Source organism: Callorhinchus milii, unplaced genomic scaffold (genome assembly GCF_018977255.1).
Source record: "Callorhinchus milii isolate IMCB2004 unplaced genomic scaffold, IMCB_Cmil_1.0 Scaffold3, whole genome shotgun sequence".
Taxonomy (NCBI): domain Eukaryota; kingdom Metazoa; phylum Chordata; class Chondrichthyes; order Chimaeriformes; family Callorhinchidae; genus Callorhinchus; species Callorhinchus milii.
Genome location: NW_024704744.1, coordinates 90,146,974 through 90,166,508, shown reverse-complemented (window position 1 = coordinate 90,166,508; position 19,535 = coordinate 90,146,974). Strand labels below are relative to the sequence as shown.

Below are 19,535 nucleotides of genomic sequence, written 5' to 3'. Positions count from 1 at the left end.
GGGGTGTAGGAGAGGGGAATAGAGGGGTGGCGGAGAGGGGAATAGAAAGTGTGGGAGAGGGGTGTAGGAGAGGGGAATAGAGGGGTGTGGGAGAGGGGTGTAGGAGAGGGGAATAGAGGGATGAGGGAGAGGAGTATCAGAAGGGTGGAGGGTGGGGGGGGTGGGGGATGTTTATTGACTGATTTAATCAGTTTGACTGGCTGTAATAATCATCACCAGTGGCAGTTCAGGGAACTAACACTGCGCCTCTGTCACCTGCACACAGTACAAGCTGCCATTCACATCTGAAACGATCCACGTGTGAGCTTCAGAAATTATATAAAACAACATTCATTGTGGAGGTCAAAGTAGCTTTGCAGACCTCAGTTCATTTGCATTTAATCTGCTAATAATTCAGGCTGCGGAGGCAGTTAATCAGTGAATTATTAGCCTGTGACTTGTTCCGTCACAACAAATGACAAACACCTTCACAATTCCTATTTTTATGGGGGTGAGGATGGTTTCACTGTATAAATGCTTCTCCTCATTATAAAGCGAAGGAGACCTGCAAATCAATCAGTAATCATCCCACTGTCACACTCAGAAACATTTCCCACTTCACTGATTATTCACAGCAATCCGAGATATTCAAAGCTTCATTTTGTTATCCGTTACAATGATAAAATTATTATGTACACCTTAAAATTTTGTTGGCAAGTCGAATTAAAGTCTAACTAAAACCAAACTAAAGTCTAGTTCACAAGTTCTATTCAAAAAGAGTAGGTGTCCCCACGTCCCAGTGTCCTGGCCCACAATGCCACCAGATACGATTGATCATTCACTCCATCACTGTTTGGGAGACATTGCTGTATGCAAATTGGTTGCCACAATCAATACACTGTATAGTAAACCCTATGAAGTGATTTGAGACGCCCTCCCAACTTGTTAAGGTGCTGTATCTAATGTTAGAACTATTATAATAGACCCACCTGGTTGAGGAACCGGACTCCTCGCCTACCTGGCTGTTTGTGGGACATTGCTGTGCACGAATACTGACATTACACATTTTAGAAAACTCATGAAACTCAGAAACATATCAACGTGATAAGGTGTGACTTACAAAATGGAAGGATTCTAATGCTTTATTATAATTTATTATTATTATTATTATTATTATTATTATTATTATTATTATTATTATTATTATCACCTCTCAACATTCTCTGGTCCAGAGGGAAAATGTTGAAGGATTGTTGTCAAACATGCATCACATTTGAAAACATCTCAACAATTGCTGGTCTGTGAAATCAATATATACTGAGCATGAAGGTCATAATGGCCATTGCCATGAATTATCTGGAGCGACTGGCATTTTCAGCTGTTCTGATTGACATGGTTTACAGTCTTCAAGGCTGATCCAATTCCATTCTCCATCTTTATCCGCCACTCACAATCTGCCATGAGCTTCCGTGTGGACGAGACTCGACGGATTTTCATACAAATTAATCAACCTGAGTCTGATAAATGGTTGGCGATCACGCGCGCTGCTACCTATAAGAACACATTGCTTTTCACTGCTAATCCCCAAATAATCCCATCTCTCATAGTACTTCATTAAGTCAGCAGGAGCTCTGTGTTCTCCAGCCAGCCCCAATCACAAGTCTCTCATTCGTTCATGTGTTTGTTACACTGAGTTAGAACCAGAGGATCATAGAAATTTACAGCTCCGAAGAAAATCATTCATTCCCATCAACAACAGCAGCATTTATATAGTACCCTTCACGCAGGGTATCATGTCTGTGCTGGCTCTTTGAAAAAAGCAATCTTTTGAGTCTCATTTAGTTACCCGTTCACCATGCTTTCCCCTTTGAGAAATTTCAATGACGTTATAAGGCGCTTTATCAAATGCAAAGATTATTCATATTATTCATTATTATGTCGCTATAACTTACTCATTTTTAGATATCTATCTCATTCCCCTTTGACTTCTCTGCTGCTTTCGACACCATCAACCACTCTATCTTCATCCACAACCTCTTCTCTCACCTCAACCTCCATGGCTCTGCCTTGATTGATTCAGATCATACCTCTCACACTGCCTCCACTTCATCTCTACAAACGGCTTCCCCTCTAGCACCCGCACCATCTTGTGCAGCATTCCTCGGGGCTCTGTCCTTCGTCCCCTCCTCTTCAAAACTACATGCTCCCTCTTGGTGACATCATCCGCAGACATGGGGTCAACTTCCACATGTATGCGGATGACACCCAACTCTACATTTCTGCCTCCACCCTTGACTCCAGGACCACTGCTGTCCTGACAGAATGTCTGTCAGACATCAAGTCTTGGATGAGAGTTGAATGTCATCAAGACCGAGGCCCTCCTGATTGGCTCCCATCCTCACCTCAGGGATCTTGTTTGACCCTCAACTATCCTTTCTACCCCACACCTGCGCTATGACCTGCTCTGCCTTCCCCCCCTCCGCAACATCGCCTGGCTCTGACATTGTCTCACACCGCAGGCAGCCGAGACCCCCATACATGCCTTCATTACATCAAGGCTCAACTATGCAAACTCACTGCTTATCGGCCTCCCCAACTCCTCCCTCCACAGGCTGCAGATCATCCAGAACTCTGCAGCACATGCCCTCTCCCCCACTAGGCTCCGCGACACTATCACCCCCATCCTTGCCCAACTCCACTGGCTTCCCATCACACAGAGGATACATTTCAAGATCCTGGTCCTCACCTTCAAAGCCCGCCACAGTCTTACTCCCCCTATCTCTGCAACCTCCTAAACCCCTACCACCCTGTTTGCTCCCCCCGCTCAGCAGGCTCCACCCTGCTTCATGTCCCCCATCTTGCTTGCCCCACTATTGGCGGAATGGCCTTCCGCCACTCTGCACCCATCATCTGGAACTCCATCCCGCAGTCCCTCCATCTTGCCCCCTCCCTTGCCACCTTCAAGACTCACCTCAAGATCCTCCTCTTTGACCGTGCTTTCTATCTCCCTGCTTCCCTCCCTGCCCTCCATTCTCCCCCAACCCTCAGCTCAGGTCCATAACTCTGTCTGTCCAGCACCATGGGATGTCCTCCCGACGTGGAAGGCACTATACAAATGTAATTTTGTTGTTGTTGTTGAAATATAAAATGGGCTTGACCTCAACCAACAACAAGAGTTGTCATCCGAATATTATTTATTGCTTAGTGGCTTGTTGATGAGCCTCTGATTTGTGGAATCCTGTAGCTCAGTGGTTAGAGCACTCGCTTTGCAAGCGAGAGACCTAAGTTCAATTCCAGGCAGAGGGCGAAACCTTGGGCAAGTTTCCTTACTCCACACAGAGCCTAATAATAATCCTCCAAAACAAAAAACAATAATAAATTGGTCATTTTCAATCTACGACTGTTTGTGGGACATTGCTGTGCGCAATTGGCTGCCGGGTTCGCCCACAAATATACAGTCAATTCACTTTACAGTGTGTTCTGTGAAGCGCTTTGGGACGCCCTCCCGACGTGAAAAGCGCTATATCAAATGCAAGGATTATTATTATTATTATCCCTTTACAACTTCATCTTTTTTATGGTTCTCCCAGTGCCTCCAAGTGACCCACACATTGGTTCTTGAATGGCCCTATTTTAAGGTTTCCAAAGCTGAGAAAGCTGTGCCAGCCTGGCTGAGTTGGTGGTGGTGTCACCTCTGAGTCAGAAAGTTGTGGGTTCAAGCCCCACGTCAACACTTTCAATTCAGTACTGGAAGAACATTGCATTATTGGACATCTTATCCTTCAGATGAGACATTAAACCAATGTCCTGCAGCTCTGACTTCCTTAACCTCCGTTACGGTCAAGTGTTCTGGGGCGCTACCCAGCAGGAGGTGCGCTCTACAAATGCAAGTTATTGTTGTTGTTGTGGTCCAGTCTGTGCCTGCTCATTGGACGTTAAAGTTCCCATGGCGTTATTCAAAAGGAAAGGGAGTATCTGTCTCCCAGTGTGCAAATCCCCCCCAAATAAAATTGGTCTTTCACTTCATGGGTATTCTGAGATATTGCTGTACGTAATATTGGTTGCCACATTTGCCTGCTAGATAAACAGAGGCAAATGGATAAGAAACTTTCCTAGAGTTTCGCCTGCCTGGGAATCGAACCCAGATCCTCTCACTTGCCAGGCGAGTGCTCTAACCACTAAGCTACAGGACTCCACAAGGTTTTCACAGTGCCCTTCACAAAGGATGATGCCTTGGAGCACTGTAGGGAAGGAGAAGGGGGAGAGGAAGGAGATCATTAGATGCGATTGAAGAGATATGTCACGCAGACAGTGTCTTGGGGCACTAAGGAAAAGCGAATAAATTATCAGAAAAAATAGAAAATCAATGAACTTTGTCCAATCTTTGTAAAAACAATTTACGGTAAACTAAAGGCAACCTTACATTCCACAATGACTGTTGGTCGAACTCCAACAAAAAGAGTGGATGAATTAGAGACCCGGTGACAGGATTTTTGCTATAAACACCTGTAAAACCTACTTCCTGCTGGTTTTCATTTTTTGTCACCTCTCTGACTTGTTTCTGATGACAACGTGGCATTAGAATACATTATACAAAAAATAATAATAATTTGGTCACTCGTTCCACGACTGTTTGTGAGACATTGCTGCACGCAGTTGGCTACTGCGTTTCGCCCACAGAGTGCAGAGTCGGTCCACTTTGTTGTATGTTCTGTAGAGCGCTTTGGGACATCTCAATAACGTGATAGGGTGTTGTCAAATGCAAGGGTTATTATTATTATTATAAGTAATCCATTAAGTGCCCAAATGATTCCACTTAATGCTAGGTTAATCATATCCTATGTATGCTTGTCATTTTGGTTTAAAGAGTTCCTTAGGAGGGGCAGGAGAGCGTTCAAAATCTGTGTTGTTAATGAGGAGTTCTCTAGCTTAGTGGTTAGAGCACTCGTCTGGCAAGCGAGAGGCATGGGTTTGATTCCCAGCAGGGGGAAACCTTAGGCAAGTTTCCTTACTCCACACGATATAGAACGTTATCACGTCTTTGAGATGTCTCAAAGCTCTTAACAGAATATACTGTAATGTGAATTGATTGTATATTTTGTGGGCGATAGGCGGCAGCCAATCGCGCACAACAGTGTCCCACAACAGTCATGGATTGAGTGACCAAATTACTATATTTTTTTAAGGAATTATTACCCCCGGGAAAAGCGATCTGCCAATTGACTAACAACCGGATTCCTACTTACTGCTAGGTAAACAGAGGCTTGTATGGAGTAAGGAAACTTGCCCAACATTTCGCCCTGCTGGATTCAAACCCAGGTCTTTCCAACTGACAATAAACGAAATAGGCATTGCAAACTGAGCCACCCACTCAGCCCCAAGACCCTGTGTGCAACTAATTTGTTTGTATTTAATTGAAAGTGTTATTCACCCGGGAACATGTTCAAGAGCTTTTACCGTGGATAACAGACATCTGCAGGAGTCAGTGACATTGCCATCTCCCTTTATATACTTCAGCACTTACATAAATCCAGTTTCATTACCTGTAACTATCTAAGGTGATTAACTAACTAACCAACTAACTGACTGACTGACAAACTAACTACTTAACTAACTGCTTAACTAACTAAACATAAATACATACATGTCTCTAAATAAAACTATAATTCATTATAATCTGGTGTTTCTGCTCTTGGTTCAGTCACGTTAATGACACTGGTATCAAAACTCCCCACAATTAGTCCTGTGTAAATATTGCACAGAACTAAATGGTGCAGCTGCTAAACAGATTGGGCCTGTTTCCATTAAAAAAATAGAAACTGTTGAATTGAATTGAATGCCAACACTGTGCTGCCTGCAGTTCACTATGTTAGCATCAACGTCAAGTTTTCAGTTGGTACAGGACATAGAAAATCCTTTCTGCGTGGGGGTCACATCTGTGTGCCCTTGCATCAATTGTCACCCTAGGCCTCCCGACATGAACAGCAACAACAACTTGCATTTATAATAATAATATAATCCTTGCATTTGATATAGCACTTTTCATGTCCTCTAGACGTCTCAAAGTGCTTCACAGAATAGTTTGTAAAGTGAATTGACCGTATATTTGTGGGTGAAATGCGGCAGCCAATTGCGCACAGCAGTGTCCCACAAAAACAGTCGTGGATTGAAATGACCAAATTTTTTTGAGGGATTATTATCAGGCATGTGGAGTAAGTAAACTTGCCCAAGGTTTCGCCCTGCCGGGAATTGAACCCAGGTCCTCTCGCTTGCAAAGCGAGTGCTCTAACCAATGTGTTGCAGGACTCCATTTGTGTTTATATATATTTCTATATAGGCACGGCTGAAGAGGAAGGTCTTCAGGCGCGATATGAAGATGGGGACAGGCTCGAGGAAGTTTTGCTTTACCAAGAGGGTAATTATGGGAAGGGACATGTGCCCAAGCTGCAGACAGAAAGATGGTGGCATTGCTTCTTGCATTTCATGCTGAGCTGTGTTGCCCACCAGGAAGTTTGCAGGGAGTTCCTGGCACCTACTATCTAGCTAGTGAGGCTCAAACCCGTGCTCGTCAGATGTCAAACAACCAAGTGACTATCCTGCTTGGGGTGGGGGAGTAAGCGAGGTCTTCTTGGAGTTGAAGTGGCCCCAAGGTGATATGTTTGGCAACAGAATATCGGAATCAAGCCAGCTCTCTGTGACGGTCTCTAGTCTGGTTCCTGAGCCAGGCGGGTTCGCAGTATTCCAGGACAGCCATCGGCTCATCAGCAGGATCTGGAAGTGTAGACGAGTCACTGGGGCCGGGAGTCATCCCACTTAGCTCCTGTTAACCCTGCAAGCCAAAACCCTAACAAGTACGGTGGTCCTAGCTGGAACAGCAACAGGAAAGCTTGCCAGACAATGCTATCAATGGCAAGCTATGTGGTTTTAGCTGGTTAGATCCAGCAGTTACCCCAAAGCATACGCTGGGGTCCCCAAGCCAGAATCATTGAATCATAGAATCTTACAGCACAGAAGGAGGCCATTTGGCCCATGGTGCCTGTGCCGGCTCTTTGAAAGAGCTACCGACTAGTTCCACTCCCCCGCTCTTACACCATAGAAGTACCTATCCAATTCCCTTTTGAAAGCTATTATGGAATCTGCTTTCACTACCCTTTCAGGCAGTGCATTCCAGACCATTACAAGTCTTTGGGTAAAAAAATGTCTCCTCATTTCCCCTCTGGTTCTTTTGCCAATTAGCTGAAATCTATGTCCTCTGGTTACTGACCCACCCTCCAGAAGAAACATTTTTTCCTTACTTACTCTGTCAAACCTCCTCATAATTTTGAACACCTCTATTAAATCTCCTCGCAACCTTCTCTGCTCTAATGAGAACAATCCCAGCCTGTCTAATCTCTCCACATAATTGAAGAGCCTCATTCCTGGTACCATTCTTGTAAATCTTCTCTGCACCCTCTCCAAGGCCCTGATATCCTTCCTAAAGTGTGGTGCCCAGAATTGGACACAATACTCAAACAGTGATTTGTAAAGGGTTAGCAGAACTTCCTTGCTTTTGTACTCTATAACTCTATTTATAAAACCAAGGATTCCATATGTTTTTTTGATGGCTTTGTCAACTTCTCCTGCCATATTTGTGTACATAAACACCGAGGTCTCTCTGTTCCTGCATCCCCTCACAAAATGGATCACTTCATACTTCTCATATTAAATTCCATCTGCCATGTGTCTGCCCATTTCACCAGTCCTCCTGCAGTCTGCTATCCTCCTCACTGTTTACCACATTTCCAAGTTTTGTGTCATCTGCAAGCTTTAAAATGTTGCTCTTTCTACCCAAGTCCAGGTCATTAATATATATTAAAAAGGGCTGAGGTCCTAATACTGACCCCTGGGGGAACACCACTGTATACCTCCCCCCAGTCAAAAAATACTCAAGCATATTAACTATAAGTGTATATTGCTGTGCAAGTATATAATTGATACATCGTTAATAATAAGTGCACTTAGTGGTTAGAGCACTCGTCTCGCAAGCGAGAGGAACTGTGTTCGCTTTGTTAGGGTGAAACGTTAGGCACATTTCCTTACTCCACACACCTCTGTTTACTTAGCAGTAAGTAGGCAGCCGGTTGTTAGTCGATTGGTGGATAGCTTTTCCTGCGGTAATAGTCCCTTCAAAAAATAAAAATAATAATTTGGTTACTCAATCCACGACTGTTTGTGGGACGCTACTGTGCGCAATTGGCTGCCATGTTTCACCCACAAAATATACAGTCAAGTCACTTTACAGTATATTCTGGGAAGTGCTTTGAGACATTTCGAAGTCATGAAGTGTTATATCAAATGCAAGGGCAGCGAGGGAGTTCCAGACAGTAAGTTCAGCTACTGATGGTGGTGTGAAGAGGGTATGGAAGTGCAGCAAGCCTGATCAGTGGGGGCCAGCAGAGAAGTGGGTTAAGAGGAAGGCCAGAGACATAGGGATATGCTATAGTGTGAAGGGATTGATAGGTGAGTGCCTTGAAACCAATCCTCTGGGAGACTGACTGGGTGATGGGCTTGAGGTGTTTGAGGCAGGTGAGGATGCTGGCGGCAGAGTTTTGGAGAAATTGGAGCTTATAGACGGTGGAATTGGGAAAAGCAGTGAGGTGAGTGTTAGAGTATTAGAAAAATCTGGGCTGCAGGATAAAAGCGTGAATAAATATTTTGGTGGCATTTGGTGTGAGGTAAGGCCAGAGGCGGGTGAAGAAAAGCAGTCGTGGTCAGGGACCAGATGTGAGGGAGAACAGATCTATTTCAAGATCCTCACACTCGTTTTCAAATCCTTTCACGCTTTGGCACTTCCCTACCTCTCCGACTTGCTTACTCCCCAACTCATTACCCACTGCCTCCGCTCGACTGGTTCCGGCCTCCTCATGCCCCTCATACTCTCCATTCCACAACAGTGGTGGCACTTTCAGCCACTAAGCCTCCAAACTCTGGAACACTCTTCCTCTATCCCTCTTTCTTTTCCCTTGCTTCCCCATCTTCAGGTCACGCCTGAAGACCTTCCTCTTTAACTATGCCTATGGTCACCTCCGCTCCCCCCGGCTCGGGGTCGTGCACTGCCACTGTCAAGCACTGTAAGACGCTACCCTGCATGACGAGCTATACAAATGCATGTTGTTGTTGAAAGGAGAACTGAGAAACTGAACCAGACACTAAACCAGTTGCACACTGATTCAGTGAGGCTGTTATTAAAGATAAATAGCACTATTGGCCTTAGATAAAATCCCTCAGATAAAATTGATCATATACTCCGTGGTTTATTATAATAATATCCCTCCACCTCCCCATCGCCCCCCAGAGTCCTTCTATCTATCTTGAATTGGGAAGCTCTTTTAAAAGAGCCGGCACAGACATGATGGGACGAATGGCCTCCTTCTGTGCTGTATAATTCTATGATTGTAAGATGATTCTATTTGACTCTTCCTCTGGTTGTCTCCTTCCTACTCTCTCCACAGCTCTGTCTCTGTGAAGCGATTTGCAGATGTTCTCCGGTGCTAAAGACGTCACAAGTTAGCTGATGTTCTTGAGACAAATTTAAAAACATAACATATAATAATAATCCTTGCATTGTGATATAACACCTTTTCATGTCTTCGAGAAGGTGCTTCACAGAAAAATAATATTAATAATCCTTGCATTTGATATAGCGCTTATATTGTAAAGTGAACTGACTGTATATTTTGTACGTAAAAAGTGGCAGCCAATTGCTCACAGTACTATCCCACAAACAGTTGTGGATTGATTGACCAAATTATTATTTTTTTCTGAAAGGATTATTAAACCTGTAAAAGCCAATCGACTAACAACCGGGTTCCTACTTACCTCTCGGTAAACAGAGGCGTGTGGAGTAAGGAAACCTGCCCAGCGTTTCGCTCTGACTGCAAATCGAACCCGGGTCCTCTCGCTTGCGAGGCGAGTGCTCTAACCACTGAGCTACAGGACTCCAAAAAACATCTTGCAATGCAACAGTTTATCTGCCTTGTTGTCTATCTTAAGAAAAGCAAAAGCATTTGGTTTCCATTATTTAATAAACCTGACCTGTAATCCTACAGCTGGGAGCTGAGTCCTGCCAGCTGGGAGAAGCTGCTCACAGGGAAGTCGTGTGAAGTGAAAAATGGAAACCCGAGGCTGACATTTTACAGGTGGTACAAAGACTTGCTCATCATTATCTGGAGGCCAATAGCTCAGCACATAATTAACACACATAATAATTAATGAGAAAGGTTTGACGCTATCTTGACAGGCGTAACTAACAGCTGAAGATCACCACATGGATGTACAAAGAGCTTGCTCACTGGGTAACTCAGCCGGGATCTCCAAGCTTAGCATAGATTATAATGAACCTCTATTAAATGCCACATGCACACATCATCTGTTGTTCTGCTGCAAACTTGATGTTGTTGGCTGGTTTGTGTAGGAGGCATATTTTGCTATGGAAACAATGTTGGCATTATCCGGTGCTAAATGGGTCTGTGGCATTTGCTCTCCAACAGTTAGTTGCATTCTTTGTTACTGTGCATTTAAGGGCCTCAAAGGGAATCTTTCTACGACATCTGAATTCAGCAGCCCATGGGAGACATTTCTCTCCCTCTCCCCGTCTGCCAAGCCTCCTGTACCAGCCACTCATTGATCCACAAATGAGCGACTCAACTTCCTCCAGATTTGGTTGTCGCTGAATAATCCAGCCCTGAACATTAGCCTGTGCTTTAGTTTTAAAAAATTATATTGACTTTTATGAGTCATGAGTGACTTACAACAAGCTTAAAAATGCAAGCAGATTCTTGGAAGAAAATGCATAAGACAGATTTTTTTTCTGCCATGGTATTATCAATGGTTTTACCTTTAGTCAACCAGGATGCTTCCTGAAGTATACTTTTCCAAGTAATAATAATAATAATCCTTGCATTTGATATAGCGCCTTATCACATTTTCTCAAAGCGCTTCACAGAATATACTGTAAAGTGAATTGGCTGTATATTTTGTGGTGAAATGTAGCAGCCAATTAAGCACAGCAATGTCCCACAAACAGTCATGGATTGAGTGACCAAATAATATTTTTTTTGAAGACATTATTACCCCCAGAAAAGCGCCAATTGACTAACAATCAGGTTCCTACTTACTGTTAAGTAAATAGGGGCGTGCGGAGTAAGGAAACTTGCCCAACATTTCAGCCCGCCCTGGAATCGAACCCAGTTCCAACAGATACAATCAGTCAGTCAGACAATTAGGCTGGTAGGTCTCTTTTCTCTCTCCCTCTCCCGATTCACTGTGTGATATTCTGACCTTTGTTCTGAAGCTCCCCACTGCTGCCTCTCCAGAAATCTTTCAGCTCTGCCAACACCTAGCAAAATGCCAGCTTCTCAACTCGCGAATCATTGATCGAGTTTCTGGATGGAACTTCAAAGGATTTATCCAATAGAAGTTTAAGAGAACGTTATTATCTTTGAGACAAGATCACAAGAGAACACAAGATTGACTGGGTCCTTCAGATCATGCAATCTTACCCCTCCACTCCCCACACGCCCATCATAGCATCACACTGATTTTTAAATGATTCCAGTATCCTGGCCTCAACCAGCCTTCATAGGAACCATTAATTAACCATTAATTACGCATTAATTACAATTTTGTTATAATATAACCCTTGCATTTGATATAACAACAACAACAGCAACAAAATTACATTTGTATAGCCCCTTTCACGTCAGGAGGACATCCCAAGGTGCTGGACAGACAGAGTTACGGACCCGAACTGAGGTTCAGGGTGGGGGAGGGTGGGGGGGGCGGAACATAACATAAGAATTTATTAAATATGTTAAATATGTTAAAAACATAACATAAGAATTTGCTCAGCGAAAGAAGACCAAGATCCATCTAATTCGCCTTCCACCATCCTGACGTATCGTGTCCCAAACTATATACTACATCCTGAGACATTATTTTCTTGCAGAAATCTATCTAATTTGTTCTTGAAACAAACAAAACTTTTTGCTTCCACCCTCTCCCTAAAGAGCCTGTTCTATAAGTTTACTACTCACTCACTGATGTAATGTTTCCGCAGATTTTTTTCTGAATTTACAACAAAAAAATTACATTTATAGAACACCTTTCACATCGTGAGGATGTCCGGGAGTGGCCATTTATTCCAATCGGGTAGGAGGATCTGAACAACACAACAAAATTACATTTTGAGCACCTTTCACGTCAGGAGGACATCTCAAAGCGCTGAACAGTCAGGTGTCGGGGCCCGAGCATGGGGGAGGGGTAGTGTAGGGGTGAGGGAAGGCAGAGAGGTGGGAGGGAGACCAAAGGCACGATCGAAGAAAAGGATTTTGAGACCGGCCTTGAAGGAGACAAGGGAGGAAGCGAGGAGAAGGGACCGTGGGATGGAGTTCCAGAGTATGGGGCAGAGAGGGTGAAAGCCTCTGATGGTAGGGTGGTTCGGGAGGGAGACATGGAGCAGACCGGACGGAGCCTGGTGAACGGAGGGAGCGGGCAGGTTGGTAGCGAGTCAGCAGGTCAGAGAGGTAGGAGGGGGCAAGGCCATGGATGGCCTTGAAAGTGAGGATAAGGATCTTGAACTCGATCCTCTGGGGAATGGGGTGCCAGTGGAGTCGGGCGAGGGTGGAGTGAGGGGGTCACGGAGAGCTGGTGCGTGAGAGTACATGAGCTGCAGAGTTTTGGATGATCTGCAGTTTGTGAAGGGAAGAGTTGGGAAGGCCAATGAGAGGGAGTTCACTTAATCGAGCCTTGATGTGACGAATGCGTGGGTGAGGGTTTCGGCAGCCTGAGGTGTGAGGCAGTGGCGGAGTCTGGTAATGTTGTGGAGGTGGTGGTAGACAGTGCCAGTCATGGCGCGGACGTGGGGGAGAAAGGACAGTTCAGGGTCAAACAAGATACCCACGTTCCTGACTGGCTTAGTGAGGTTGAGTTTGCAGCCGTGGAGGCTAATTCTGCCAATGCCTGAGGTGCGGAGGTGCTGGCACGAGCCAATTAGGAGGGCCTCGATCTTGCTGACATTCAGTTGGAGAAAGTTGTCCCTCGTCCGGGACTTGATGTCAGACAGGCAGACGGTCAGGATGCCAGTAGTCCTGGAATTGAGGGTGGAGGCAGAGAGATACAGTTGGGTATCATCCGCATACATGTGAAAATTTACCCCACAATGTCACCAAGTGGGAGCATGTAGAGGGTGAAGAGGAGGGGACCAAGGACAGACCCCTGAGGAACGTCACACGAGACGGGGCGGGGGCTGGAGGAGAAGCGGTTTGCTTGAGACGAAGTGGAGGCGGTATGAAAGGTAGGATCTGAACCAGTCAAGGATAGAATCCCTTCAATCACAGGCCGTGTCCCCTGGTTCTACTGTTCAGTACAAGATAAAACAGCTTATCATAGAGCCTTATCTTGTCATTTGAGATGTCTCAAAGCAATTTATGGTCCCATGGGATTTTTACTGTGAAGTGCAGTGCCTATGCACTTGCAGAAGACCGTGACAGCCAAGTTGCCCATAGCAATGTTCCACAATTGAACAACCAATTCCTTTATTTGGGGGATTGTTGACCAGGACACCGGGAGAGAGAACAACGACTTGACTTATGGCGCCCTTCGCACGGGGTGGCATTCCAGAGCGCAGAGACTAACATCTGAGCAACTCCCTTCTCTTGTCCAATAGCACGGCAGGATCTTTAACGTCCACTTAAACAGGCAAACGGGACTCAGATTTAACATCTCCAAAGGACGGCGCCTCCAATATGTGCACCACCTCGTTGGGTGTCAGCCTAGATTATGAGCTCAATAAGATTATGAGTTCAGCATTTTGTATCCACGACCTTCTGACCCAGAGTTGAGAATACTACCAACTGAGCCAGGCTGAAACCATGTACAAACTGATGTCCTTTACTGAGTATAAACATCAGTAATTTACATCACAAGTTACATCAGTGCTGATGCACTTATTCAAATTTCCCAGAAAACAATCAATACAATTTATGACCTCGCTTAATGGTTACAGATGTTCTTCAGAAATTGGTTGCAATGAACTGGAGAATCCAAATAACTGGTCCAAGTGTGTGTGTGTGTCAGCCTTGCTCAGTGTATGTCAGCCTGGCTCAGTGTATGTCAGCCTGGCTCAGTGTGTGTCAGCCTGGCTCAGTGTATGTCAGCCTGGCTCAGTGTATGTCAGCCTGGCTCAGTGTATGTCAGCCTGGCTCAGTGTATGTCAGCCTGGCTCAGTGTATGTCAGCCTGGCTCAGTGTATGTCAGCCTGGCTCAGTGTATGTCAGCCTGGCTCAGTGTATGTCAGCCTGGCTCAGTGTATGTCAGCCTGGCTCAGTGTATGTCAGCCTGGCTCAGTGTATGTCAGCCTGGCTCAGTGTATGTCAGCCTTGCTCAGTGTGTGTCACCCAGGCCCAGTGTGTGTATCAGTCCGGCTCAATGGGTGTGTCAGCATGGCTCAGTGTGTGTCAGCCTGGTTCTGTTAATAATACTCTCACCTCTGAATCAGAGGGTCTCAACCCCACGTTGAGATGGCTGACGCTCCATCAGTTATAACAATAATAAATAATAATCCTTGCATTTGATATAGCGCCTTAGTACGTCTTTGCGACGTCTCAAAGCGCTTCATACTGTAAAGTGAATTGACTTTATATTTTGTGGGCGAAACGTGGCAGCCAATTGTGCACAGCAGTGTCCCACAAACAGTCGTGGATTGAAGTGACGAATGTATTATTTTTTTAAAAGGAATTATTACCCCTGGGAAAGCGATCTGTCAATTGACTAACAACCGGGTTTGTGCGAGAATGCTGCATTGTTGGAGGTGCGTTCGTCCCTTATAATAATAATAATAATAATAATAATAATAATAATAATAATAATCCTTGCATTTGATATAGCGCTTTTCACGTCGGGAGGACGTCCCAAAGCGCTTCACAGAATATACTGTAAAGTGAATTGACTGTATATTTGTGGACGAACGCGGCAGCCAATTGCGCACAGCAATGACCCACAAACAGTCGTAGATTGAAAATGACCAATTTATTATTGTTTTTTGTTTTGGAGGGATTATTATTAGGCTCTGTGTGGAGTAAGGAAACTTGCCCAAGGTTTCGCCCTCTGCCTGGAATTGAACCTAGGTCTCTCGCTTGCAAAGCGAGTGCTCTAACCACTGAGCTACAGGACTCCCTTCTGCCTGTTCAAGTGGACATTAAAGATCCCACAACACTATCCAGAAATGGAAGGGAGTTTCTCTCTCTAGGTGTTCTGGCCAACAATCCCCCAAATAAAATTGATGACTAACTTTGTGGGCTGTTGCTGTGTGCAAATTGTCTGCAATGTTTCACCCACAAAATACAGTCACACCACTTTTCTATGAAACACTTTGAGATATCTCGACCCAATGATAAGGTGCTGTATCAGATGTAAGGATTATTATCAGAAACAAAGTTACTGCAAACAGAGGCTAATCATAGCTTGACTGTACCAACGCTAACCAGGCTCCGAAGCTTCTACAGATTGAGTGAGAGACACAACACACAAATGCGGAATACATAATGTTCAGCCATCAAATGTGAAAGGGGGGTCAGATTTGCAGTACTTTGAAGTGTTCCTTGTATTAACTAACGCAAACAGGTGGAATACTCTCTCTTGATAAGTGTAACCCCGCTCTGTGAAGCGTTCAGAAACATTATTTCACATGAAGGACATGATATAAATGCAAGTTGTTACTGTTGTTGTAAGTGGAAACACCACTTTTCAGCTCACCCAATTCCATTTTTTTTAGAAAGTACTTTGCCATGCACTTTTAACTAATTTGTTTTGTTAAGCATGAGCTTAATCAGCCAAATAGGGGAATTGATTTTAATAATAATAATAATCCTTGTATTTGATATAGCGCCTTATCACGACTTCAAGACGTCTCAAAGCTCTACATAGAATATACTTTAAAGTGAATTGATTGTATATTTTGTGGGCGAATCATGGCAGCCAATTGCACACAGCAGTGTCCCATTAACAGTCTTGGATTGAGTGACCAAATCATTATTATTTTTTAGTTATTTATTTTTAAGGAATTATTACCCTGGGAAAGCAATCCGCCAATTGACTAACAACTGAATTCCTACTTACTGCTAGGTAAACAGAGGTGTATGGAGTTAAGGAAACTTGCCTAACATTTCGCCCTGCCCAGAATTGAACCCAGGTCCAGCTCTGCCCCCGATGACTCCCACCAGCCCAGCAATAATACAAGTAAAACGGATGTCATGACCCAATGTAACCCATACTCACGTTATCTCATCTGTCCCAGTCTCAATGACTCATGGTGCTAGAATTCGCAGCTGAGTTACATTATTAAAATGCCAGGCAGTATGAACGTGACAATTTCAGTACTGAAATAATTGGAAAATGGGCACGGACTCTATCAATGAGTGTGCAAAAGAGGAAGTGTTAGGTGATGTTAATTCACACAAGAGTCATAAAGAAATTATGCAAAGGGAGGACTGCAATGTCATTTAACTTTATTGAAAGGTACATTTACGAATCCCATTGAACAAAATTGATCTCACACTGAGGTAACATTCAGAGTTCCTGTTTGCCCCTTCCCATCTGTTCAGCAACATCGCCTATCAATGTAAAGCACTCCAATATGTTATTCTCTATGAAGGGCACTATATAAATGCAAGTTGTTATTGTTGGGTTTGGTTTGGATGCTATTAAGCACGCCAATGGTTTACAGCTGATCAAATATTATATATATATATACATAATTCGTAGTCCTGTAGGGTGTTAGAGCACTTGCCTCACAAGCGAGAGGACCTGGGTTTGATTCCCAGGTAAGGCAAAAAGTTGGGCAAGTTTCCTTACTCCACATGCCTCTGTTTACCTAGCCGTAAGTAGGAACCTGGTTGTTAGTCAATTGGCGGATCGCTTTTCCAGGGTTAATAATCCCTTCAAAAACAAAAATAATAATAATAATTTGATCATCAATCCACAACTGTTTGTGGGACACTGCTGTGCGCAATTGGCTGCTGTATTTCACCCACAAAATATACAGTCAGCTCACTTTACAGTATATTCTGTGAAGGGCTTTGAGACGTCTCAAAGACATGATAAGGTGCTACATCAAATGCAAAGATTATTATAATGATTATTATAATAATAATAATATATAATAATAATAATCTGTAGCAGATGAAAGGTTTAATAACATACTCCACTGTTCAGGTGTTTTTTTGAGCTCCCTGCACACTTCTGACCCACTGATGTGAATTTTGCACAGTATTACTCTCAGTAGGACCGTCAACAATGCATTTGGCAGCAAAACGTTCTTGGAAAAGGTTCAATGAGGGAAATGGGTGGCCCTGAAAGGTTTACTATGTCAGCACCTCCAGAGGCTCGTATCATATTATAATTCTTCCATTTGATAATGCACCTCATCATGTTGTCCAAACATCTCACAGGATATACTTTAAGTGTAGTGTAGTGACTATTTTGTAGGTAAGCACAGCAGTCAATATATGTACAGCACATACAGCCATGAAGTGAATGATCAATTTTATTTCGGGGGATTGTCAGCCAGGACACTGGGAGAGAGAAACTCCCTTCTCTTTCTGAATAGTGCCATGCGATCTTTAACGTCCACCTGAGTGGGCACAGATGGAACCTTGATTTAACGTCTCATCCAAAGGAAGTCAGCTCCAACATTGCCGTGCTCCCCCAGCATTGTATTGGAGCATGATCGTCCAAACTGTGAGTTCAAAGTCCTGATGTGGCACTTTCTGACTCGGAGGCGAAAGTGCTACCAACAAACTGGACTAAATCTGTTTAGTAACTTGTTTAAAATAATCAGGCAATTGCTGTGAAGTTAAGTGATTGTTTATTTCTAGGAAATACAAGGCAGCCAATTTGCAAACAGCAAGATCCTACAAATGGCATGAGGTGAATGACCAAATGAGCTGGAGGATTGCTGGCCTGGGGTCCAGGACTCTGCGAGCCTGCTGACGATGGCCACTGCAGATGGAATCAAGTATCGACTTGGAGCTTGAAGACACAACCTTGTGACCCGGCATTGAAAGTGCTTCCAACTGAGCTCTGCTGATGCCTATTGCAGGCAGGAACCCTACTCTTGCCCTGACATATAGCATCCCTCCTTGCAGCAATAGCTGAGATCCTCTGCCATGGCATGTACAGTGGGTGGAAAAGGCCTATTTGTGCCTCACGGACATCAGCCATGGATAATATCACCCGTTACAGTAATCAACATCTCCAGGTCAGGTTTACACAAACACTAAATCAGTGAACCTCCCTCTGTAGAGCCCAACTGCTACAGGTTCAACATTACTTCTCAAAGGACGTCTGAATGAGACTGACAATTAGCATCTAATTATTTGCAGTTCTGTGATTTATGCCATATCATCCTGTCCGCTCCCTCCGCTCAGCAGGCTCCGGCCTGCTCCATGCCCGCCACCCAGCCTGCCCTACCATCAACGGTTGAGCTTTCAACCTCTCTACCCCCACCCCTTGGAACTCCATCCCACAGTCCTTTTGCCTCGCTCCCTCTGTTGCCTCCTTCAAGGTAAGTCTCAAGACCCTCCTCTTCGACTACCTACCCCTACCCTCGCTGCCCTCCACCCCTCCTAATTTCCAACTCCCAGCTCAGGTCCAAATCCCTGACTGTCCAGGGCCTTGGATCATTCTCCCAATGTGAAAGGCATGGTGTAAATGTCATTTGTTGTAGTTGTTGTGCTATAAACTCAAACCCATGATGAACTGGATTAAATCACTAGAGTGTCCTCTCGAGGATGTGAGAAGAGTGTAAGGCTCTGGCCATCCTCAGCAGGTTCATTGTGAAGATGTCTCACAGCCAAAAAAAAGTTTCAGTCAACCTGGGAGTAGATTTAACCCCAGCTCACAAAAATGATAAAACAATAATCCATACACTTGATACAGTATATATTATAATATAATATATGTTTTTGAGACGTCTCAAAGCACTTCACAGAATAATAAAATGAACTGACTATATTTTGTGGGTGAAACACGGCAGCCAATTGCGCACAGCTGTGGCCCACAAAAAGTCGCAGATTGAGTGACCAATTTTTTTTTAAGGGATTATTACTATTACAGTGCTTTATCCTATCATCAAGACACCTTGAGAGCTTCGTAAGATTTACTGTAAAGTTTTATGACTGTATTTTGTAGGCGAGCACTGCAGTCAATTTGTGCACAGTAACGTGCCACAAACCAGCCGTGCAGCAAGTGACCAATTGTATCTGGGGATTGTTGGTCAGAACATCGGGAGAGAGAAACTCCCTTCTCTGTCAGATATTTTAACCACAACATTAAATAGCAGAAGCTGGTTCGTCACCTCAGCCCAACTCTGCTGTCAGTCCCCATTTCTGTTATGACATTTGTACCGATAGAGATATATATTTATAGGCTAAATTTATAAAATTTGCTATAGTCTCAATGAGTCATACAGCTAATAGCTAAAATGCAATGATCCTGGAGACTGACAGAGTAATCGAAAA

General features: G+C 44.1%; 1 protein-coding gene and 1 non-coding gene across 6 annotated transcripts in view; both read right to left on the bottom strand.

The window, feature by feature from the left end:
• Nucleotides 1-19,535, bottom strand: part of LOC103187635 (1-phosphatidylinositol 4,5-bisphosphate phosphodiesterase beta-1) — a 228,872-nt gene that overhangs the window by 168,794 nt on the left and 40,543 nt on the right. The window lies entirely within an intron of this gene.
• On the bottom strand, nucleotides 4,099-4,178 carry trnaa-ggc. Its single transcript has one exon. It is a non-coding gene; the product is annotated as a tRNA-Ala (tRNA).